The sequence below is a fragment of the Dicentrarchus labrax genome, unplaced genomic scaffold, assembly GCF_905237075.1.
Source record: "Dicentrarchus labrax unplaced genomic scaffold, dlabrax2021, whole genome shotgun sequence".
Lineage (NCBI taxonomy): Eukaryota > Metazoa > Chordata > Actinopteri > Moronidae > Dicentrarchus > Dicentrarchus labrax.
This window is the reverse complement of record NW_026136704.1, coordinates 31,836,031-31,862,161: the sequence shown is the minus strand read 5'-3', so window position 1 is coordinate 31,862,161 and position 26,131 is coordinate 31,836,031. Positions and strand designations below refer to the sequence as shown.

Genomic DNA, 26,131 nt, shown 5'->3' with positions numbered 1-26,131 from the left:
GTTCATCCCAAACTCGGGTCAGTTCTTCTACCAGCCAAACAGTTTGTGTCCAAACAGCACCGGACCTCCACTCACACAGTGCTGTTACGTCTTCTGAAGGACAAACAGTCTAATGTAACGTTTGTTATATTTGTCTCTTTGTGTCTGTTTTATTCGAGATGCTGTCAACAGTTATTCACACATTTGAACCTTACAGCTGTGAAGATGTTGTGTGAATTTGAGAAAGGTATGTTTTGCATTTTATCTTCGCCAGCAGTGGATTGCGGCAGTCTATTTTAAACCAGATTAATAACAATCCCAGAAACGGGGCCTAATCCTGACCCTGTGAATCATCTCAGGATGTCCCCAGATTGTACCTCTGTTCTCCTGCTCTTCCAGAAATGACATTTCTATATTACAGCAAATACTGCAGAGAGACACATAATAACTTTGTTTTGTATCAACATAAAAAAGTCACTGACAACTATTTGTTTTCCTACAGTTTCCTACAAAGGCATCACTAACAGTTGGTATGTTTAGACACTTATAGGACTTCATCATGTTACTAGTATAAACTCGTCCCGTCTCAAGTTTTAATTAACAATATTTCTGACATTTTCAGGAAGTGCTATTGTTGTCTAATGCTGGACTTTATCCTAACCAGGTTGCACTACACACACACGGACAAACTTCACAGATCATCTTCTCTCTAATCTCAAACAGGCACACACTACATGATAGAAGATTTTCATGGCAGAGGGAGCAACGTGTCACCCTCATGTGATCTCTTGCTGTAATAAGGTTGATGTTGAGGAATGTTTTGCAGTGACAAAAAATAAAAGCAGAAGAAACGATTCTGGCTTTGGAGATACGGTCAACACAGGTAGTATGCTAGCATTAGCCTTAGGGGCTAAAATGTTTCCCGTTGCTAGGCAGCACTGTCAGCTTGTAGCGTTAACGTTTTCTCTCTCACCTTTGACCTTCAAAGCAGAGGCCATTTCTCCGCAGCTCTTCCCTTTGTCTGTACAGATATGTTGAATTCATGTGGAGGAGGTTGGGGTGGATGGATGGGACGCCGTTGTTCATGTCCAGTGTGAAACCAAAAGTTAACCAAACCATGACATTTTCCTAAACCTAACCAATACGTTTTTTTCCCCAAAACCTAACCTAACTGCACGTTTGACCGCAAAACTGATGCTAAATGGATACCTGGAGGGTTCGAGTTGGGAGTGCAGCAATTCCATTCCCCTCCAAATGTATTTCTGTGTACAAATTAGTGATTAAGAAGCATCATTACTAGGAGACAATGTTGTCAGTGTTGCTGTGACCCACTTTGAGGTCCTGAGCCCACTGTTGAGAATCTCTGGAACTCCAACCTGGTTGGGTATCAGCCAAACGTCCTCGGTAGATGGGACACATTTGACCGTGATTTGACTGCTAGACGGTGTCAAATTTCATTCTTTAACTGCAGCGCAGCTTCATTAATACTTCAGGGCTCATGGCTCTTGTTACTGATGCACAACCTATATAGAGCTCCATACACATGCATCTGCATCAAGGTTGTGAATAATTAAATAATGTACAGTATGTTTGACAGCTTCATTAAAGCAGCTTGGTGGGTTAGATTGTATCAAGCTGGCTGGAGGCGGCGCAGGCGCAAAAACCCTCGCGCTCCAGCCGTCAGTGAGTTTCCTCAGCTCTGCACGCTGCTGAGAGGAGATATGTGGAGAAAAGGGAAGGAAAGAATGGTTCAAAGATGGGAAGAGAGATTCTATACCGTCCCATGATGCACTTGTAGTGATGACTTATAGACCTAATCTAACAGCACGACATAATAGCTTAATTTATCGTCATTATCATCAGTGAGTTGCAGTCATCCATGCAAACGAACAGAGGGAGGACCCAGAAGTATGACCTCCTGTTGTGTGTTGTTAATTTCATTAGTATGAGGAGGATTGTGGGAGTCTTGTGAAAAATCACAGCTAGGAGGTGATAATTTCCACTTTAAAAAATATAGTTTCATAATCACAACTCTTACATGCTTCTATAAAGTAGATACTGCTCAAGATGATTCATGGAAAGCCAAGTGCTGCACACTGCCATTAGGTTTAATTGCGTACAAGTACTGTAGAATAAAGTGTTTCACCCTGGCTCGAGTGAATTTGTCTCTGCGAGGGCAAACACAGGAGGCTTAATTTACCAACCCTGGTGTCAGTTTAAACTTTTGACCTTTAATTATTGTTCCCCATTCAGACCAAATTATGTAATTATTCTAATACCAAAGATGCGTCTTTCCTCCAGGTTTGGAAAAAGAACCAAACTAATGTACAAGAAAACAGAGACTAAACAAACTGAGTTAAACTAAAATGAGGACAGAGCGGTAATGAAGTACAGGCATTACAACTCCCACAGGGTCAGAGGCCAAGGCTCAGAACAGTCCTTTCACATCCACCCTCCAGTGAGGAGAAGAGCTGTGTCCTTGGCTTCCTTTGTGTTTAATAAGTAGAAGCTTTCTCCCACACTGCGAATAACTCACCCAGACAGATTTATGGCTTTCAGTGGGCCTGAGGCCGCTCGGCACAGAGGGGCCGATCGGCTAACCAAGGAAAACAAATATCAAAAATTTAGTTGAGATATAAAATATGAATATGATAACCCAATGCAACACATACAAAGACAAAGAGACAGAAAGGGAGAAAGAGAATGCTAATTAATGGAGTAAAAGACATTAAAGTTCTTGAATAATTGTAAAGCCAATCAACATTAAACTAATTAGCAGCAATTTTAGCAGTAAATTAAGTTAATGAACATAAATTTAACATAAGAACATTCTCTGGTTCCAGTTCCTTGAATGTAAAGAGTCTATTTCTCTGTCTTTAATATCATTACAGACCGAATATCTCTGGGATTTAGACATCAGATGAAAGAAGACATTTGAAGACATAGATTCAACTAAAACTAAAAAATCAGCGGATTCCCTATTAAGACAAATAATCTTGTAGCTATAGTTTTTATAGCTTTTATTTCTATGAACTTTGTGCGTTAAATCCATATTTATTTTCAAATCATAGCTGGATAAAGAAAAAACTAAATTAAAAGATGGAAACTATTAATCCAGCAGTTTACACCCGTCCCACAGACCCCAGAGGTGTACATTTTCTCATATTTCAAAGATGCTTTATTCTCTCATTCCAATGCTTTGTGATTTTGTCAATCAACATGTTGCTAATGTTCTCTGTTCTTGTTTTAATTAGTGCTTTTTAAAAATACCAGTGTATTGGGGCCCTGGGGGATGCCAGTCATAAGCACCCAATTCCCTCGTTGCAGTTTTAATAGATCTCACTATTGTCATTTTAAAGTCATTTTAGATTAAAAAAAGAGACTCACAGAGCTTGTGTGCTCTGTCTACTGTCACAATTTGCAAATTAAACTTTCATAAAAAGATAATATGCTGTTTGTCTTTAATATGTTGGTAGGAAGAGGGTTAAAGAAGCAATCAAACACACTAAAAGGGTCCGTGCAGTCACGTGAGATATCGTCTGCAAAGTCCAGTCAAAGTGGAGTGTTTATCTGTGTAAGTACTGTACAGGAGCACTGAGCAGAAAGTACCAGGACCACGACCAGGGGCGTTTACAGACTTTTTTGACTGGGGTGGCATAAGTGGGGTTCATGAAGTATTTGTCTCAGCTTTCTAGTCATTACCAATTCATGCAACCGCAGTAAGCAGAGATATTCAAACACACTAGGCGAAGATACCACATTTTTGCCCACAACTGCACGGAATTAGCAAAAAGCGGGCCTGCCTGCAAAGGGAAGACTCGTGGACACCCAGAGAACCCATTGTCAGTCAGATATCTTGAGGTTAGAGGTCAAGGGATCTATTTGAAAAGGGCCATGCCAGTTTTTGCATCACCGAAATTTAGCCTAACTTAAACGACATGCATGACCTTAAATCGGAGCTCACTACAGCCTCTGAAAGACTGTGGAATGGAAGAAGTAGAGATAATGGGGTGGCACTTGGGGTCCCCCCGCCCCTCTGGATGCCCTCCTGACCAGGACTGTTTGAAAAATGGTCAAAATATGATTGAAAAGTTTCTATTCAGGGATTTGTTGCTGTTTATCTGCTTTAATCATGTGAGTGGGAATGTTACCACATCAAAAAAACTGAATGCATCTGTAGTGAAAGGTGCACAGAGTGGAGAGGAAGTGGACAGGATGAAAGGAGGACAGAACAAATGACAGAGAGAGAGAGAGAGAGAGAGAGAGAGAGATGGAAGAAGGGGGGAGAAGGTGAGATGAGGGGACAGACGGATGCAGATAGAAGTGACTGTTCTTCCTGCAGTGCCGCTATCGATTGTTCTTCCTGGTAGAGACGTCCATATTAGCAGAGAGAACGCTCTGCGGTGTGACCTATTTACAGCTGCTATAATTACACACACACAGATTACACACAATCACACGGGCAAACACACAGTGGGGGGGGGGGATCACATGCATACAGGGTAGGTATGTAATCAAACACACATACAGAGGAGCCACAAACAAACAAACGGCAAATTAACTGCTGATGAGATCAAATTACACACACACACACCTAAATTATACACTAATCTTGGCACTCCTGCACACACTGCTGTACAATAATGCACTTAATTATCCTCTGTAAGTACTCTTCTGTACAGTGCCTATGCAGAACACTTGATTCTGATTGGCTGGTTTGAGTTGTTACTGGGCAAATGAGTATTTTCACTGTTAGTGCGGGGACATTTATTCCAGTGCCTGTTCACAATCGATCAAAATAAGACAATTATCACCTGACTCCGCAGCTCCTGTCAGCTCGACAGAGCGTTTCAGCATCTTTCATCTTATTGCTTTGGTATTAAAGCCCAAAGGTCGCCGTTTTAGTTCAGTCTCACCAGTCGTTTCCAGATGCAGGCAGATGTTTGAAGCTAAAAGCTCTAAAATCGCACTTTACTCCATTCCTGCCCACTAAACAACAGGCAAAAGTGTGTGTGCAGCTTACACCTAGCTGGGACATGCACTCTGGGCTCTGTGCTGAGCTCATTGTTCACTCAACATTAACAAATGTGTTTTTTGTTTCTCTGAGCATGTGGTCAGTAACCTAATCCAAGTATCACAATGTTAAAGTAACGTAACCCAATTACTTTCTGTTACATATGGATTACTTCACACCAAATATGCAAATTAATAGGAGAAAAGAAATATCAATGAGAAGTATTGATGTGTATTCTATAACAGAACAATGTGACCTTAGAATAACGTGGAATCTAACACCAAAAATATGTCCTCTGCTCAGTGTATTTTAAAATTGTAATCTTGCTAATACCCTAATTTATACCAAATGTAACTGTAATCTAATTATGATTATTATTTTTTCTGTAACTGTAAAGGATGACTTCAGAGAAGATATTTTTCATTAACTTTTAACCAAAATCACAATCTTTCCCTAAACTTAAAGTGTTTTTGTTGCCAGTCTGGGTCGGGGTGGATGGTGGATGTACAAAGTCCAACTCAAGCATGGTACATTAATGTAGTGTTTCAATAAACAGAACATAGCCCAGTCATATAGAAACGTCACTTCTAAGAGACCGGGCTGGCTCTCTTTGGATGCTTATGTACGTGTGCACGTGTGTGAGAGTCACAGAAAGTGCAAAACCTGCTCGAGGGGGCGTCGACTGCTTCACCTGAGATTGTATCTCTGTAGAAAAAAGAAAATAATTTATGACTCCAACATACACAGTGTTCCCTCTCATAATACATCTCTCCTTCCTCTTGAGCTCCCTGACTCTCTACACCTCCATCTCTCGCTCCTGCTTTCCCCAGGTTGGAAGCAAATCCACTTATACACATAAGGAGCAAGTAAGTGATCTAAGCAGGAAACTCAATGTGCTTATTCCACAGCGCCTGTGTGTGTGTGTGTGTGTGTGTGTGTGTGTGTGTGTGTGTGTGTGTGTGTGTAAGAGAGAGAGAAAGTGAGAGAGAGCTCAGTGTCTAATTGGGGATGGTATGATAATTTTTGAATAGCAGCAGGAGCCTCTGCTTCTATAATGGGATGAGAAAAAGATAAAAGAGTGAATGGATAGAAGGAAAAAGACAGAGAAGGAGAGAGGGAGGAGATAAAATAACAAAAGGGAGAAGATGAAAGGAAGTCTAAAGAGATTTATCATTTTTATTTTATTTTATTTTATTTTGGTCTTCAGGGTGACAGAACAACAAAAGCAACAGAGATTAAATCTGACCTTTGGTGGATTAATGGTGAATCATTTGCATGGCGGAGAGAGAAACATGAATCATCTGCAGCAGCCACGACTCTGACCTCTGCTCTTTGCTCTGTTGACTCAGATACAGTACAGCTGGGTTTCATTTTAACATGGCCTCTTTTTAACAACATCCTGCTTCGTGTTCATGCAGTTCCAAATATTCTCCAGTAGGAGCTGCCAGTATACTCAGAGCTTCACCGAATCCTCCTGAAGACCACATTCATACCTGGTAGTCATATGCAATGTAGATGTGTGGCTTATCTGAATCAGGAAACACAGGAGGAGTTCTGCTTTCTCAAAGAAAAGTACAGATGATCTCTTCCTCTGCAGAGTAGAGCCTGTACAGCAGCACCACTTCAGAAGACTCTTGAGGGACCACGACATGCAAGATGAGGGTCATGTGACAGATGGTAGATACTAAGCTAGCACCAGGAGTGTCACAGTGGCCTCTCCAGAGTCTGTCTGCTCCGCCTAACTAATTTGCATCTTGAGATACAGTGTGGGCAGAGCCAAGATGATGAGTTTATTTATTAGCAGCAAGTGTAAATGAAGGACACGCAATTACAGGTGGGAATGGGATCAAACAACAGCATAGAGTTACGTGACAGTGCTAGTCTAAAGGTCTTAATGTACTGCCAAACAGACGCGTATGCTGCAGACGCCACGGCCACGTAGTAGACTGCTTGGAGGACTCGTTCCACACTTGCGCAGTAGATCAGCGTCTACAGGAAGCCCTTGTAGCGTGGTGTGGACAGTCCACACGGTCACAAGAAATCAGAGGTACGCAGATGATTGCACAGCCCACACCTACTCCCTTTGATGACAAAATGTAGCAGTCACATACTGAACAGACACAGGCTGAACAGTTAACTCCTGTGCAACAAACATGTGACTCAAACATCTACTGTACCTGTAAATGATTTATTTTCATTGTTCACTAAAAACTTATACCCACCTACCTCATGTACATAGAAATACCTGCACAGTAATATTTATTCCACCATCCTCGGCACTACTGTCTTACTATCATAGGGTACATTTGGCATATTCTTTTTGGAAAAACAAATAGCGAGAAAAATTAAAAACCTCGAAGGAGCACACTGAGAAATCTATCCTCACACAAACAGGACCAAAAGTGCAATTTATGTAAAAAACACCAAAATGTAATATTACTTAGTATGCTAGTAGGTTAATATCGTTTTAAAAAAAAGGCCCATGGAGCTGAGCTTACAGGGAATCAGGTTAGTTTTCTAGGATTGATTGGCATCATGATTCATTGTGTGTGAAGTAGAGTGAAGAGTTGGACGGTCTGTGATCACTGATGAGAGAAAACAACACAGAGAGACCTGAGAGGTTTCTGTGTGTGTTTATTCCTGGTTGATCCTCGAGCAAGGAGAACACACTGACTCACCGACTGATGACACACACACACACACACACACACACACACACACACACACACACACACACACACACACACACAGATGTAACTGGAGATAGAGACATAAAAGTGTTATGATCAGAGAGGAGAGCATTCAGTGAGTCAATCTCAGGGCAACTTTCACATCAACCAAGGAAATCTGTGTGTGTGTCTGTTTGTATTTATGTGTTTTGGGGGTGTTTGTATAGAGAAGATTGAGCTGCAGATAAATAGAGATGGAATGAAAAGACTCAGGGTAAAAATAAACTATATAGCTTTCTCACACACACACACACACACACACACACACACACACACACACACACACACACACACTGCATCTTCTGTTCTGCTTTCACTGGGTAGAATAGGTTTTACATCATAATCATACCTCCCTACGTACAATGATTTTATCAATTAAAGCCACTGAATATGACTTTTTGGTGAAGTGGCTTGTGAAGCCCTACAGTAGTGATAGAGGTGTGGACTGGAGTCACATGACTTGGACTCAGATAATATGCTTCATGATATCATTAAATTGCTTAAAAATAGTAGATGATAGTTTGATTGAGATGGGATGATTGAGATTGAGATTGGGATGGTATTAATTGGGGAGCATTGTCATTTTTATAATACTAATTATAATAATGTATAATAATGCAAGTTAGAAGTTTATTTTAATCTTTCAGTGGTTTAAAATTTAACATTGTCATTTCCCTTGCATCTTGAGAACGTTTGATGCAGAGGTATTTACTTCCCTTGCTGCAGACACAGTTTGGACATGGACATTCCTTTGGATGTATTCCCATTAATAGTATACCTGATGAATGAATGAAAATGAATGGATGCTGTCCCTCAAGTGTGGTATTGACACAAAGGGGTCAGATATCAACACTAGAGTGTCGTCTGCATAAAGTAATAGCTTGTATTCTTTGTCTACTCTCTTGACTCCTTATAGAATAGGTGATGATTGGGAGTAAGTGGTGTCTCTCTGGGACCGGTTCTGAGCTTATATTAAAATAAAAGACCGGTCCAAATATCTCTGTGACAATGTGATCCTGCAGGATGACTAAAAATTCATGGATAACGTGTTTTCGCTCTTTAGAATCCCTTCTAGATTTATGTACTGGAATCTGCCTTCATATTACATAAACATTACCATGTGTTCCTGTATTCCGGAAACAATATATGTATGCTATGTACCAACCCTTTCAAAAACTGATAAAAATTGAAATTCTAAAAAAGCAACATGAAAAGCACTGAGCTCAGAAACTACAAATGATTGTAACTCTCACAGGGACAACACATCCAAACACCGCTGATCTTCTGATTTTAAATATCTTTAAAGTTCCAAAGTAATACATACTTTTTTACAAACGGTCAAAATGTCATTTAATTTGGTGTATGACGTTTTTAGGACTTGGAGAACAGTTCAGGACTTGGTGGCCTTGTTGATTGTGACTTGGCATCTGATTGAAACTTTCCCGTCAATTGACCTAAGCTACGGCCCTTTCCAGTAACCTAGCCTCGGTCAGTACCTCTGTCAACTTTCTCTTTCCCTGTACTCAGATGGGCTATATGCTAGGCTAATCTATGTTGAATAGACAACCAAATTTTTAAAATTGTTAAAAGATAAAAGCAACATACATGTTTTATGTGTCGTGCTTTAGCACAAGAAACGGCTAAGCTAAATCTAAACAACACTGAAAAGCATGAGAAGCTGGCTGTGTGTGTGTGTGTGTGTGTGTTGTGTGTGTGTGTGTGTGTGTGTGTGTGTGTGTGATGTACAGCTCTCCTATCTCTCCGAGCAGTAATTGTCTCATAATTATTATTCATCATAGACTCTTTGATCGTGGAACTCTCTACTGATATTAATATTATCATCTGCTGGGGAAAGAGAGAGAAAGAGAGATGGGAAACAGACGAATAAAGAGGGAAGCAATCAAACAATAACTTGAAAGACAGAAGCCCATAGAAACTTTCAAAAAAGAGATACTTGTTACGCACAGTGAGTGAGTGAGGAAGAGGAAGAGAAAGATAAGCGAGATAAAGTAAAGAAAGTGTGACAGAGAGAGAGCAGGGATGGGGAAGTGAGTGTGCGTGACAGTGATCACGAACAGGCAGAAAGTAGGCAAACACTGCATATGTATGAAAGTTAGTAAAAGAAGAAGAAAAACAGAGAGACGAGTAGGTAAATGTGGGCTGTATGTTAATTCGGGAGCAGACATAAAGCAGGAACTAAATATAGCCGACATGGCATTTAAATGTTATCGTTTCACAAAGCTCCCAGCAGGAGTGGAGGGTGGCCCTTTATTGATTTTTTTCCAGAAGAGACAAAGTGTACCGACATTTGTTGAGTGTTAATTTCGGACCTTGTGTGCAAATGTTCATTCAGTCCAGTAAAATCTCCCAGAGAGGAGCAGAAAGCAGAAGAATGGGATGTAAAGCCTGAAGAGTTAAAGGTCAGAGAGAGAGATATGGAGCCAGAGACGCAGATATGGAGAGGAAGTCAAAGGTCGGCCATTTTCTTGTTCTGTTAGACTACGGCAGATAAAGATTACACATCCATCGTGCACATGATAAATGACTGTGATAGTACGCTGATGCAGAGATCTGAATCACGGTAAAGAGACAGTTTTAGAGTTTTGTGTACTGTAATTTGCTCCTTGGAGAGTGAGCACAGCCCGAAGGAGTACCACTGCGTCTCCCGGTGCTGGAACAATATATCAGCCGTGTGATCATATTCCCAGCTCTCCATAGGGGCCTTTATGTCAAGAGCTCTCTCTGCTTGAATTATCAATTGAGATGTTAAATCAAAGGAAGAGGACACTGTTGAACTGCTATTACTGCTTTATGCTGGGGTCTGTAATCCCACCTCTCCCTCGGATTTAAAAATCAGAAGCAGTTTTTTTAGACTGTAGCAGGTCCTCTTGGGACGGAGCTGCTAGCACAAATGAAAACTATTTCTGTATGTGCTCTAAAAATCCAAGGTTCAGCCAAGAGTTCTTCAGTCACCTACAGGGAATCAGCGAGCAAGTTCCTCACAAGGACAACGTGTAACTAAAAGTGACATTGGGTTTATAGAAACATTGTTGGGTTCCATAAAAGCTGGCATTACATGTAAAATGTATTAAAATCTGCTTTCATTACATTACATTTTACAACTATAAGCTAATAACTAAGAGCATTATAATTAGGTTAGTATGCTTGTGTAAAATCATGAATGCAATTGGGAATAAACCGTGGTTAGGTTTGCTCTTTAGGCTCTGATGTCTGGAGGTTATAAAGTGTGCTGATCAACTGATTATTATGTAACATTATGTAAGTCCAAAACCTTCATATGAAACCAAAAGTACATGAGTTCTGGCACCCTCATTTACATAATGCTTTTGGGAACTACACTGGGAAATAGCGTGCAAGCACTGCATTAGTAACAGGAGTTCTGATTTATTTATTACAACTTAGATTGCATTTTTGTTATGACAGAGAGAGCACAAAGTACGTTTCCTCCAACAGGCAACCCACTCTGTTCAGGTTTGCACACCCAGTTTTAAACCATTCTGAGCATTTCCATTGCCAGTGTTTGGTTTGTCCATCTGGTCTACTGTAGAAACATAGTGGTTCAACATGGCGGACTCCATAGAAGAGAACCCGCTCCCTCTGTAGGCTCATTTTAAGGTAATGAAAAATTCTTATTTTCAGGTGATTATACATATCATAATTAAAACATATCTATGAATATTATATTCCATTTCTGACAATAGATCCTTCTTAATGTTGCACACTGCAATACAATAAATGTACTTATTTCTGTTCCACCACTTTCTGCTAAATTGTTGGGTAGTTGATCAGCTTACATGCCAATTGTAGTATCTATAACAAGTGGTGTTTAGTAAGCAACATCAGCAGAGGTTCCCACCGAATCTGTGTGTGCACTGTGGGTAAATGGATGCACCAAATGATGTAGAAAACCGAAAAGGATCTGGAATATCAAATGACTGATTCTCTGAGAGGACGCTATCGCCTTTCTTCACACACACACACACACACACACACACACACACACACACACACACACACACACACCTACACACACACACACACACACACCTACACACACACACACACACACCTAGTCCACACACACACACACACACACACACACACACACACTCAGTCAGTGATTGGCTGAAAGTGGATCCCTTCTCCTTCATCATCCCTGTTCTGCACTAATCAGATGGAGATTACAGAGAGGGAACACACACACACACACACACACACACACACACACAGTTAACCAGCTCCCTACGGGTGCTTCACCCACCCCTTTCTATTCTTAGAAGAAATGGCACATGATTAGATTTTCAGGGCTAGCATGTGAGTGTGGGGTTGCATATTTCTATATGTACAGTACGTCTGTTTGCAGAGGATAAAAAAGAGAAAGAGGGAAAGAGAACGAGAGAGTGGTGAGGAGGAATCTTTGGGGAGGAGAGGCTCTCCTGTCACCCTGATGTGTAATCATGATCATCAGTTCACACAGACTGAGTGTTCTCTTCTCTGTTCCTGCATATTAAACACATTACGAAGCCAGAAGAGCGACGGCCCTGTGGGACAGACTGAAGACACTGACACTGAGAGGGACACAAGTCAAGAGCAGCACTCCCCCTGGGATCAAACTCACTAAATATGGACTTAGTCACTGTGCATTATTAAAAGAGCTCTCCAGCAATGTAGCATCGCACTTTCATGAAGTGCCAATGTGCAAGAGAGATTTGTAGACCCTTGTGTGGCTACAAAAACCATGGACCACTTCCCCTAATGCAACTCCATAGTGTAGATAGTTCATTAGACCTTTTCTGCCTGATTAATGCCCACATCATTTATTTTGTAAAATGGGCTTTGAGTTATAATTGTCAGGTCTCCAGTCCTAAGCCGAGATGACCCTGATGAAATGACTGTGATATTATGAGTATTATTTGTGTTATTGTTTTCCAGACTTCTGACAGCTCCTCCAGAGAGAAGGGTCCAGCTGCGGCCTTACAGATGCTACAAACCCTAACCCTAAACTAATACATTTAATACTTTATCGATTGGAACATAATAATCTAATGCACATGGTGATTGTTTTTAATATTTAATCATCTTAACATAAAATGCAGTCTGTGTTTGTGCTCTTTATTTTACCACCTTTGCCGCTTTAAAAACCAAATAGAGAAATGTCGTAAGTTTTCTTCGTCTTTCTTCTTCTTCTATTTTATTTTATGCTCTAGCACGCTGCTGTTATACTGCACAAGATCCCTTTTTTAATGGACACAGGAATATTTATTCCATCTTTTGTCTGCACTGCAGCTCTGACCCTTGCAATCCTCTTACAGCTCTTCTTCTTGGACACTTGTACTTTGGGTGATGCAGGAATTGGGGCTTATTGCAGCTTATACTGTTGCAGCCATTGTGAGTCACTCTGGATAAGTTAGCTAAGTGACTCAACTGTGAGGCTTTACCAGGACATTTTATTTTGTAAATTGGCTTCATGGAGTTTTGGAATAAAGGGAGACAAGAAGGAGAGAGTAGAAGGGTCTAGTTAAGGACTTGAACTTGCTGAATCTTTACTTATTAATACATATGGACATCCACAATCTATAATGACATGTTTAAGGATTTAGATGGTTAGGGTTAGGGGTTAGGGGGTAGGGGTTAGGGTTTTAGCGTTAATATAAAAATAAAAGCAGCACTTTTACGCACAGTATTTTACAATCTCTCTTTACTGAACACTGAGTTCAGTTCAGTGGCTTTAAGTCTGCTACAGCACGCACAGCAGGAATAAAGCACTATCCATCAGCTGTGCATGAGTCAGCAGGTCTGTCCCGTCCCTTACATCTATTCAGGAAAACACACACTTACCATCACTGTCCGTGTGCGTCTACTTAGGCTTGCTTAAAAGAAACCTCAAAGAGCAATGACTGACACTGACACGCACCACAAACACATGTTCATGGAGCAAAACACCCACAATAAACAATGCATGCATAGACACAGAAACAGACACAAGGAAGGGCTGAACTAGATGCAACCAGTGAACACAGCGTGTCAAAGGTCAGGATCCAAACAAAAGTTAATGCAAGGAATTATCAGATCATCTCACCAACTGAGGCTGGAACACAGTAGCAGGTACAGTGGATAAATGAATTCCCAGTCCCCCATTACAGTGTCCCCTTGAGCAAGTGCACCGTAGAAAATGATCAGCTGTAATAGATATTCACACAAAGACGAGACTGTGGACTGACCTCATTTAAAGGCACTGCTAAATTCCTAAATGTTTTCTTATAACCACAAACGTCTCTTTTTAAGTTTTTTTTCTGTAGTTTATATCTTAAAGGCCAGCCCTAACAGATGCAACAAAGCCTATGAAAGAGTGAGAGAGGTTATAGCTCAGGTAGCAGAGACTGGCCATTAATCGTAAGGTTAGTGGTAAAGCGAACCACCCACTAAAGTGCCCTTGAGAAACACACTGAACCCAAAATTGCTCCTGATGTGTCTGTGGATTGAAAATAATGATAGTAAGTTGCCCTTCTGATCGACAGTATATACTGTAATTAGTGGACAGAGCTTCCGGGTCTGTGAAGTAAAGCCAATGTGGAAGTCCTAAACTTGGATTCTTTATAATGGCCAGCAGGGGGCAGCTCCATTGGCTCGTATTCAGTCTTATGGAGAAATGAGCTGACTTCTCAGCTGGTGTATGAGCTCAGTAAACAGTTTCCTGATGAGTTTCTGGTCTCAGTCTCTAGTTTCAGTCTTCTTCCATACAGCATGATGTTCATTTAGTAACTGATTGTCCCATTGAGAGTAAAACAGACCATAAAGCAGGGTTTGCTTTAGGGCGGGGCTACCTTGTGATTGACAGCTCATTCTTAGTGAGTCCGTCCAGCTCAACGCACCAAACTCAGATCAAACTGTCAAACAGTGCTGATCAGATATGAATAAAAATGAAGATTCTGTTACGCCTCAGATGTTTTCAGAACCAACTTGCAGTGCGTCACCGCTGCAACAAACTCTCCACAAACCAATGGGTGACGTCACAATACGTTCACAGTTCCTCCATTCAAAGAGAACTGAGTGGACACTATAGAGGATGAACAACAGAATGTAGAGTGCCATTTGGTGACAAACCTTAGCTAGTTTGATCATTTACGACCTGCTTTCACAGGTCGCGCATGTTACCGATCTAACACCGACCCTTTTAAGGACCAATATCCCCTGATCTCTGGTTTCCATTAAGAACTCATAAACAGAGAACAAACAAACTAACTTACATTCACATTGCACTCACATTAACTGATATGTTTAACTAACAAAATAGGAAACTTTGTTTTACAATGCTGACTGTGATGCAGGAACAATAGAAGCTGTACAAACAGGAACTGGAAAAGAGGTTGGGTTTAGACTTTTTATGAGATAATGAAGCAAAAAATGTCTACAGAATGCAAGATGAAAAGCTAATTCTGTCTCTAACCCCCACAGGGTGAGAGTGTGTGTGTCTAAAGTTCTCTTCAGTTCAGGATGAATTTGCTTTTGCAGGAGAGAAATGAATTAATGTTCTGAGAGAAACCTGCTCCACTCAGGCTGCTCAAAACCTGACAAAAAGTTGAGCACAATTTGTTCTACTTTGTCTTTTGTCTAATAATATGTTAACGCTACATACTCTAGGTGTCCTTTTGAGTCTTATTAATAAATGTTAGATATTTTGGTATCTTTAAGGCTTTCTTGCTACAGTAAACTATTAAACGAAAGCAGGAAAGACCCCAGGTTTTGTAAAAAAAACACATAAAAGCAGGCCTCAATCAAACATTTAACATTTGTCAGGATGTGTCTTGGCCTGCGGGTCACCATCTGTAATTATTCCACACAGATAATCAGAACACATCTAGAATTAGTGCATTAAAAATTCCATTACAGGCGACCTACCTGAGTTTCTTGGAGAAGCAGGGAGTCCTCAGGTAGAGTCAGTCCTTTTATGGTGAATTCACATTCCAGTCACATCGCCGGCCTCAGGGTTACAACAGAATGACAAGCTAACAAGGGCACCCTCCTACCTGCAGAAAAGCAGAGAAAGAGGAGGAGATGGAGGGAAGAAGGGAGGGAAGGAGTGCAGAGATGGAAAGGAGAAAGAGAGAAATGTCAACATGTTGCATCATTAATTCATTAGTATTCCTAGAGCTTTTTTTCCTTCTGTCGTCTGTCCCTCCTGTCACTTCCCTCCACCCTCTCTCTATCCACCACACTCTTGTCTTTCTTTCGCTCCCTCGTTTCCTTTGTTCAAGATTCCTCTGCAGGACTTAGAAAGAGTAAAGTAAAATCCACAGCCAGTAAATAAATCAAATTTTTAAGTTGCAGACAATTGACTATTAATCGTTTTCAGTCATCTCCAGTTTAGCTATTTCCATGTAAAGCAACATCTAGTTACATTGTTTAAAACTAAATCTGCTAAACCTAAAGTAACATAAGCATCATTTCAATAGGACTTCAGATTTAAGTTTTTAGTCAAGTCCTGGTTTACATTGGACCACAATGTCGCATAAAGTCCTAAATTCCAACTGAATCATTTAATTGCAATGCAATTAAATGCAAGTTCATTTGTTCTGAGTCACTGGGTTGAGTGTTTAAGAGCTGAATTTCTTATTTGATTAATCTGTGCGTCAAACAGAAGATGAATTGGCAAACATTTTACAATCAATTCATTGTTTAAGTCAGTTTTCAAGAAAGAAATGCCAAACGTGTCCCAGTTCTACTGTAGCTCTGAGGATTCACTGGTTTATTTTGGCTTGTGTGATCATCAGCTGAAAATATTAGGACTGTTGGTGTGTATCATAGCAAAGAAACAGTTGAGTAGTGTTTCTTATTTAAAATTTGAGAAGCAGTTTCAGTGTTCAGGCATGGAGAAATAGCAGTTAGAATATTTGAGTTGAACGAGGTACGGTGGAATACATTTGTTCAGGAAGGATTTGATTTGAGTGCTTGAAAATGGGCATGGTTAAGCCATTCAACCATGTGCTGTGGGAAATGGAAAGTTTTTACCAACTGACATTGAAAAACAACTCCAACTTGCTAGCTTCCACGACCCCCGAGCTAACAAGGTCAAGTGCACTTTATGAATGGAGGGGTTAGCTCGTCACCCAAATGACCCAAATATTTTGACATTTCATAGGGAAAGAGAGGAATCTTGATGTATAAATACTCAAAAATGCTTCTGTTTGGCATTTTTGCCAACAATCCTTCAGAATCAGTGAGCGAGAGTTTTGTCTAAAGCCGCTGACATTTACTCCCAACATTCAGCGATCATACAGGGAACAATCTACCAGAGAAGAAGAAGAGATGCAGTTTTCTGTGGCCTCGACAGATGAAAAAGATTCGTTTTGAGCAAGTGGCACGACTCTCGCTTTTCACAGCTAGAAAAACTCCTCTGACTTTCTTGCTTTCCTCATCACTCGGTCCACCCACACACCGTAACCTGCAGCCGATTGTTCATGTGTGCTCTCTTGGGTTTCTCCTAAGGCATTCTGGGAAATGCAAGAAGCCACTAAGTGAAGCTGACGAGGAAGGTTGAGGGAAAGCGGGCAAAAAAATAAATTAGAACATTTTTTCACAGAAGAATTCCTGGAACACAGTCAGCATCACAGACTGATGATATATAACGTTGTGCCAACAAGACGCCTGAAGGTGGAATTTTTCTCTAAGTTTGATGTCAGAGCGGTGTGGGTGTAGCGTAGGTGACTGTTCGCCTTTTGGAGGAATAGTTATATCACATTCTATGCATTGGCAAAAATGTAGTATATATATATATATTTTTTTTTTTTTTTTCTCTGCTTTTTTATTTGAAGAAATCCCACTTTCTAAATTTATTAACTTGAATTGGCTCCAAGCCTGCAGGGATGCACTTCTGTTTACTTTAGTTAATTTAGTTTGTGCCTCCATAAAAGATACAAGTAAGGTAATTAAACAAGGTGATAAAACGCTGCCACAACAGAAGAACGCGGAAGAAACACAATTTGTGCAGCGGAGATAAATGACACAAAAAGGGAGGCTGTAATAACTTCAAAACAAAAAGAAAAATATGAGAAAGTCCTGATGATAAGGTGCAACTGAACTGGATAACACAATCTAAATGACTCTAAAACACAACATGATGGACGATGGCCGAAAAACAACAGTGTTCATGAAAAATGAGCTGAAAAGAACATGAATAACAAGAAAGGAGTGAGTGGAAGTGACTGGGAGGAGGAACGAGGAGGAGACTCACTGGGGGAACGACAGGAAGCTGTCTAGCCAGAGAATCAAATAAACAGGAGAAAAGGAACATGGGAATACAGCAGAATTTGAACTGTAATGGATTACTTATTTGAGTAACTAAATACCTTAATTACTTGAATTGGAAAACTACAACGTTGTGATGACCAAGTCGTGTGTATTTCAACGTCTTACTTTGTTCCCCAAAACTGGTTATTACCCTCTAAGTAACATTTGATAAACACTGCTACAGCTGTTTTAGTGAATTACTGATTCACTATATTTGTGAGCCATTTTCTAAGACTTACACCTTCCAATGGGCTTTGAGCTGAGAGCCACAGACAGGGTATGACCTGATTTATTTTGTAATTTCCCTGCTCTTGTCTTGCTCTTGTGTCTTGTTTTACTTCACTTCCAGTTTTGATTGTTTGCCCCGCCTGGATTATTTCTTATCCTGCAGCTCGGCTGAGAAGTCAGTCTTTGAGTTTTTGTTTCATTTGTTAGTTCGTCCTTGTTCACACGCGTAGCCTTCTGCCTGTTTCCCTCGTGTTTCCACGTTTGTATGGACTACTTCCTCAGTTTTTAGACTTTCTTTTGGATTTATTTGACTATTATGGGGTATTACCTCATCGTGATGTACATTAATGTTCCGCCACCGTCTTTACAATAAATCATCTAAACTGCTGCTGCTCTGCCGTCTGCATTTGGGTTCAAATCCTCTTGTTCCACAACTCAGCTTCCACAATGAGAATGGGTAGGGAAGAAAAGAAGTACTGACTCATTGTTGCTTTAGGTCTGTATACATGGTATTTTTGGACAATAAGAAAAATAATGGAATAATAGCAGCTTTAGCCGCTCATAAACACACACACATTTCAGTGACGATTTTTAAGTATAAAACAGCAGCAAACTGACAGCGATCACAAAAAGCATACATTTCCCATACTCCTCTTTATGTGAGGAGAAGCTATAGCTGTAAAAGCCGGGTTTATGAGTGGTTCAACATCGACTTTATTGTGCGACATTCTTCCAAAAGAAGGGCGGATTAGGAAAGAGATTAACGGGAATGTAGTCAGATATAGACAGAGAGAAATGGAAGTGAAAGAAGGAGGTGAAAAAGAAGGCAGAGATGGGCAGATGTGTAAAAAAAAAAAAAAAAAGGTAAAGTCAGACTCAAAGTGGGAGATAAGAGTGAAGGAGGGGAGCCGGACCAGAGTGAGCAGCAGACAGGTGTCTCACAGCCACTCTCCCTCCGGCCGACACGTCTCTGACTGACAGCTGGATTAGCATTAGCACGGCTACACAACAGCGGATTACAGCTAGTACGGCCCGATGCTACACAAAAAGGGATTAGCCTTAGCACGGGCTAATGCTGCAGGCTAAGAGATTAGCAGTAGCTATAGCATGGCTTGGAGCTACATGGGAAAAGATTAGCTATAGTCTGACTGCATGAACAACAGCAGATGATCAGGAGTCTATAGGACCAAACTGCAGCAGGTTTAACATCGTGTAGGGCGGAAGGTGGCTGCAGGGAAGATTATCATGGCTTCAGTTTGCAACAATGCCAACTTTATTTAGCATAATCACAAGTGGAATTATAATTATGATAATAAATGCTTGTTTGGTGATAAAAGTAGAATTAATGATCAAAACAGAAAGAAAAGCATATTCTAAAAATCTTTTTTTATTTTTCAATCGCGATGAAATATTGTAAATGTTATTTTTGATCCGCTTCTATATATTCGTACTTTATATTGTTGGTTGCTCATTGTCGCTATAAATTTGCTCCGTGTGTAAATTGACTTTACATAAAGATGAGCTGATCTGAGCGGAGGGAAGTTGTATCTATGGTTCATCCTATTTACTGGAGTAGTGAACACTGTTTCCATTGCATTAGAGCCGTATGGGATGGTAATGATTCTTCCAGGTATTAGGAAGGACCTCAGGTGTTACCAGGGAAACAGAGTGAAATAAGTGACTATGTTATAAGCGGGATAATTCCCCTTCGAGGACTTTGCGGAGGCAACCACGTCGTTCATTAATCGCTGAGTCATCGCAGCACATGGTAGTAAGCTAGATCAATATTGAAATATATCAATAAGTTAGGTCTATTTGAAATGATGCAGTGTAACAGAAACAACTTCTGTTATACCATAAGTGAGTAGAATTCTGCCTTAGGGGCATATGTAACTATTTAATAGTTACTAAGAGTTAAGTTATAATTTATCTCTGTGGTAAAATCGCTTTTATTATAGTAATGCATAAATCTTAGTAATCATTTACGTTATAACTAAGGTTGAACTTACACACAGCTGGTGCAACAGGCTGCAGGACTTTAGCAACAACCACTGATGCTCGAACTAATATGAGCTGGATCACATTTGGGATGAGACAGGTCAGTGTCACATCACTGTCTTATTGATTGGCTGCAAACATCAGAGAGGTGGGTTGTATCTGTTATGAGCCTGTAAGAGGCGAAAGCCAAAGAGAAAGTAAAATAGAAGTTATTGCGCTGCAAGTCGAGTAAAATATGGGCTTTGTTGTTATTTCCTGTATGTGTGAATGGGACCAGGTGTGTTTCAGATGCTATTCAACAACACTGCTTACTGATGCTTTTACTCAAATTCAAACCATTTAATTTAGCTATAGAAACCGTACCCTGTAAACCACTGTTAGATAAAGACAAATAAGTTTTGGGGGGGTTTTGGGGTTTTGGGGATGTCTCTCAACTAAACTCAGAGTTTCAGCCTGCGCTTATATCGTTATATACTGAATCTCTCCAGGGACACATTTTAGCAGTATGTCTGAAAACTTTAAAAGGAACTAAAGAATAATAGCTGCCAACGTAACCGTCAGGGCTGCCGTTCTGTTCAGAGAGAAAGATACAGTTTCAATCTCAGGAGTGAATTCAGTTAAAATCCTTTCTGCCTGTGTTACACGAGCAGCCGTCAAGTGTCACTTGTAATTACAGAGGAGCTGACACTGGTGCAATAAACACGGTCTGAGGAATGAACAGTTACAGTACGTCCTGCTGTGACACCGCTAGCACGGAGGGCCAAGAACAAAGGAAATGAAGCTGGTGCTGCTGGGTTCGGGTTTTACATCAGTGAGAAAGAGGGAGACAGAAAGTTCTAATCACACTGTGGATTTATTCTTCCATTGTGTGTCTGTTATAATTTGAGGAAAATCAAACCCTGTGACGGACGGTTTAGCTGCTGTAGCACAAAAGCAAAACGCTGCAGTTTTCTGCGATTATTTGACTTGAAATCTGAGAATACTTTGTGATTTATGTGTCAAGTTTCATAAATGTGAGCCTACGAAAAAAATTCACAGCAGAGACTCAAACATCGTACTGAGAGTATCTTATCTTCCTTCTATCTCAACTCCCATTCTTCAGCACATTTGGAGCGTTGCTGTGAAATGAAAAATTGAGCCAGTCAGTCATTGGTCATTTAGTTCCCCCTGCCCACATTATCTCATTTACCAACCAAAGCCTTTAATAAACTGCTGATTACCCAAAATGCAGAAGCGAGCGCACATTCCAGCTGTTTTAGTCTCTTTACGATCAACAGCATGATCGTTAAGATTTTATTGGGCGGAGTTGCAAAATGCTTATGAGACCTATGAGGTTTGTGTTTGGAGATGTCAAAATAATCAAGGCACTTTAATTAGATCATAAAGTTGTTTGGCAGTCATAAACGAGCTACACATAAATAACCAAGACCAAAAAAATAATGCTGTGGATCGACAACACAGCGACAGAGGATGCTAAGCTTCAGCTGCTTCCCTGCCTGGCTTAAGGAGCGCCCCATGTTTAAAGGGACAGTTCACCCCAAAATCATCCAATCAATTCCTCTTACCTGTGGTGCTATTTATCCATCTAGATTGTTTTGGAGACACCAGTCAGAGAGATGTCTGCCCTCTCCAAAATAATGGAACCAGATTTTTATTAAAGTTATATGTCATTTGTTTAAGTCACTTCCTGAAGTCTCACCTAACATTGACAAGACTCCAGGTTCATATTTACCAGGGCCTGCAATGGGCCGGTACCCACCAGGATGATATGTTGATATTTACCGTATAATAATGATAATATATCGATCTTTTACAAACTCTTGGCAAGATATTGGATAAGCATTTTTTCCTGAACTCCTCCTTCATGCAGCCCAAACATCCTCATCTACAGCAGACCTGTTGTTACGTATGTCAGTGTCAGTTGCTGCAAGGACCTTGACTGCCTCTCTGTCATTCTCACAAACTGTCTGCAGCTTGAATGTGTTTGCATTCAGGTGACAAACACGCTTACATCTACCACATGCACAGAGACTGACAGGGGTTCACACTATTACTGCTGTGATGCCGAGTTATCCGAGTCCCGGTTTCAGAGGGATTATTGTGATGAGCTGTGCGTTCACTCACATTGTATACAATGGTTTTAGTAGAGATTTTATAAGTGGGAGGACCCTGCTGGGAAACAAATCTCCTTCTATGTATGCAGGGATGTGTGTGTCTGTGTGTTATCTGGGTGTTTCTAATTCTTTTTTTACAGTCATGCATGTGTTAGTACCACACTGGCTGTATACATACACAGGCAGTTGGTTTATTCGGGTTTGATTTATTTCAAAGCAACTTATTTGTTTTGCATATGCCACATATGTGATGCACCAGTGACACGTGTGTGTACATAATTCAGACTTACTATGATAAAAATCCAGTTTTGTGTGTTAAAATCAAAGTAACAGAAATATTTCTTCATCTTCCAAACTAGATTTCTCCACAATATCCATACAATATATGTAATATTATCACTGGAATCTATTAGTAATTAGTTACACTACTAGTTACTGGGGAAAGTAATATTATTACTAGTAATGCCTTACTGCCCAACACTGCTCGTCATTCACTGTTCACTGAGGTAAGGGGTTAATTGATTAAGAGGAGTACTGAGACAACCAAACCGGTTATTAAAAACACATGGAATGATCTCATTCTGCAGATGATGTAGGTGTGATCACGCCTGGAACAAAACAGATAATGTGATGAGACGCAGCTCAAAATAATATATACTGTATGCTCACAGCTATGGAAGGGAGAAATTCTAGTTTTGAGGGATTTTGCTTGTTTCATGAAAAAAAATTTCATATACGTTTGCCTGTCACAGTTGTAAACCAGGTAAAGGCTTTGATATCTCAGCTAGAAGTAATGAATCAAGGTGAAGGCAAGGAAAAAATATTGCTGAACATTAAGATGCTGAAAACAGATGTCCTTGATAATTTCACATTCGTGAGAAGGATCAATTTTATGATACTGAAAAACTAATGGTGTAAGTGCCGGCTGATATAACGGAGAATAAAAAGCCCCAAAACCAAAACGTCTACAGTTTTGACCAAATCATGAATAGACAAGAAGGAAAATCTTTTAGCTGCCTCCAACTTATGACTCAGCTTTTCAGCCTATGGGTCATACAGGTGACACTGTCTTGAATAAAGTGACATCTCTTTTAAAACAGTAAAGACCTGTCAACCGGCACAGGGAACACTGACAGTCTGCACTTCATCTGCTTCTGGCTTCTCTTGCCAAACCACAGATCACTGGGTAAAAAAAGAAACATATATATGAAACAGTCTTGTTCAATAACTCCTAGGAGGTGGATAATTAAGTTCTGATCAGTTACACATTGACATTTACGGAGGTCTGGTTACTAATGTGAGAGACGTTAACTATCAGACATCTGAGGAGGCTCCCAGACCTTTAAACTCGCAGCAGGCTCCTTCCTGATCGGATCAGGTTTCCTGGAAGCTCTATTGACTGGATGTCAATAAGTATCATTTGTAGTCAGCAGCTTTGATCAACAGACTTTCCTGAGAAACATGAACCTGCTCATGATTTGCACACAAAGGGGGACTCAATGAGCACATGTGCACATACGAGACCTCTTGAGAGAACATGTGGTCATACACAGAGCACTGCCACTCGACAACATTCAGTACTCACAAAAACACATCGTGTGCGTCCTCGAGTGCTTTTCTTTCCTCAGAAAACATTTGCAAAGCAGATTTTTATAAGGATACACACACATACGTATACATATGAAAATCACTTGCTGCTAGATGTGGACCCCGATGTGGACACAAAGACCAAAAACAATGGCCGACCAGACTCCATTGACAAAACCAGTAATTCTACAAAGCAGATAATCACAAAAACACACTTCAGACGGACAGAAACAAAATAAACCAACTTTGTTAGTCTTTCCAGCAATCACAAATGCTGTTGGGTCAAAATGAACCCTTAACTCACAGTTAAAGGAGATAATAGCAGCAAAATGGGCTGCTATGGCTGCCATGCAGCGCTAATAAATACCCCTGTCAGTGTAAGTCCACTAATAGTGCTCGTTTCTGCCACTGACAGGCTCAGATCAGGATCCCTACAGAGATAGACCTTTATTTTAACCAGAAACAGCCGTAATATCACTATCACTCTCCACCAGACTCCAGAGACAAAAACGGGTATTTTACTTTGTATTTAAACGTAATTGAAAACGGACAGAAACAAAATTAAACTCATCAAAACCATCTTTCCACTGTTCCAGCAATCACCAGCTCTGCTTTGGTCAACATAAATTCTTATATCACCGGTGTGCATGTGCGGCCTGATCGGATTTGTAAAGAAAGCACAGAGTGACTCCGATAGCAACACAGGCAAAGGAAGTGTGACGTCATTCTCTGCTCAGGACTCCAATATATCTTTACATTATCTTTACGTTTGCCGCTATATTAATATTTTAAATCTCATATATATTCAAACTTTAGCCATTTTAAATCCAGCATTGTTCATATCCATGTTTATTAGCTTGCAGTCTTCTTCTCTGTTCTTCTTTGTTGGTGCACTGAAGCATGTATTGGTGTGTTGCTGGCACCTGTAGATCAGTGAACTAGTGAGACACCATTGATAGTATACGAGCATGTTCATGAACATAGCACTACTAGAGGTGTAAAAAGTCCACAGGGAACTTTTAACATGACTATAAATTGACCTTAAGATCTCGATAATAAGGAAATTGGTTTGATACGAGATAAGTGTCAAACACAGATATCATCCTCCCATTACTGATGCTGTCCCCTGCAACATGCATGTTCAGTTAGCTGACTGCGTGAAATCCTCTAATACTGCGTTGGTTAACAGCTGTGAACAGAAGCAAACTCACGTCACACTATGGAGAAGTGTTCATAGCAGCCAGAAGCCGCTCCATTGCCTCGCTATAGGCTGCACACAGGACCAAAGTTACTGAGCAGCAGATATCTTCTCATGTGCATTTATATTGGAGAGTCTGCCAAGAGAGGAGCTTATATTGGTCCATCATGGATATGACATACATCCTGTAAGCCTGTATTAATCTGCGCTGAACATTTAATACACGGACTCGGGGGTCATTTTCAGTGCACACGAAGAATGCAAGAGATTTGTCAAATCAATCCTGTCAGGTACTTAGCTATAGAATAGATATAGCTATACATTATAGACTACTTTTACTCAAAGGTTATGAAGTGTTTTACAGTACAAAGCAATACAGAAATAATGATGCTAAAATGTGAAGAATAAAACATAACACGAATGACATCAAGGGATCAGATTTATGTGGAATACATAAGATTCCCTTAAAAATATGCAGTTTAAAATACCAAAACAAGGTCTATAGTAATGTATTAAATTCCATCCCATTAGTAAAAGGCAGTTTATGGAGTTTAAATAGAGTCGTCTTATCAGAGGAGTTTCTGAAACACACTGAATTCAGCATAGATGATTAATCATTTAATTGTCAACTATCAATAAGTCGCCAACTTTGATTGTCAATTATTCATTCTAGGTTATTTTTTAAGAAAGAAAAAGCACAAATTCTCGGATTACAGCTTCTTAAATGTAAAGATTTTCTGAATATCTTCAGGTTGTGGACGTCACCTTGGGGTTTGGGAAACAGTGATTGAAAGTGATTCATTTACTGGTTATATTTTTTAATAAAAAATTGTGTCTGTGATCCTGGACAGTATGGGTGTGTACAATCAATACCTTAAATTCTTCAATTAAAGCTTCTTCTGCATAAACAAATGAAGACAAAGGAAGGAAATTACTTCCCATGGAGGTAAAGAGATCACACATTCTGGATTGCTGT

The 26,131-nt window shown here is 40.2% G+C and overlaps 1 protein-coding gene across 4 annotated transcripts in view; it reads right to left on the bottom strand.

Moving 5' to 3' along the window:
- si:cabz01090165.1 (uncharacterized protein LOC100333421 homolog) overlaps positions 1 to 26,131 on the bottom strand; it is a 357,316-nt gene that overhangs the window by 208,047 nt on the left and 123,138 nt on the right. For 3 of the 4 annotated variants that reach the window (XM_051399643.1, XM_051399645.1, XM_051399647.1), the window contains one exon: positions 15,643 to 15,770. The gene's annotated coding sequence lies outside the window, so the exon portion shown is untranslated. The remainder of the gene's footprint in view (positions 1 to 15,642; positions 15,771 to 26,131) is intronic. The other variant, XM_051399646.1, reaches the window with a different exon arrangement.